The sequence below is a fragment of the Sorex araneus genome, chromosome 1 (genome assembly GCF_027595985.1).
Source record: "Sorex araneus isolate mSorAra2 chromosome 1, mSorAra2.pri, whole genome shotgun sequence".
In the NCBI taxonomy this organism is placed as follows: domain Eukaryota; kingdom Metazoa; phylum Chordata; class Mammalia; order Eulipotyphla; family Soricidae; genus Sorex; species Sorex araneus.
Genome location: NC_073302.1, coordinates 11,137,705 through 11,137,967, shown reverse-complemented (window position 1 = coordinate 11,137,967; position 263 = coordinate 11,137,705).

Sequence of the window (263 nt, the reverse complement as noted above, 5' to 3'; positions counted from 1 at the left end):
GGTGGGAGGGGCGGGGCCTCGGTTCTGCCCCCAGCCCGGGACCACCTCAGATGGGCACATCACCCCGGGAGGCCCCAGCTGGGGCAGGCGCCTCCAGCGTCGTGGTCCTGGGGTGCGGGGAAGGCAGAAGGGCTCACTCCCCTGGTGGCCGCCCCCCCGCCACCGTGACCGTCTCCCGGGGGCCCCCCGGGAGGAAGTGAGTGGGGGCGGCGGCGGCCCGCGCGCGCGGGCGGGGTGGAGCCGGGCGGGGTGCGGAGGGGCGG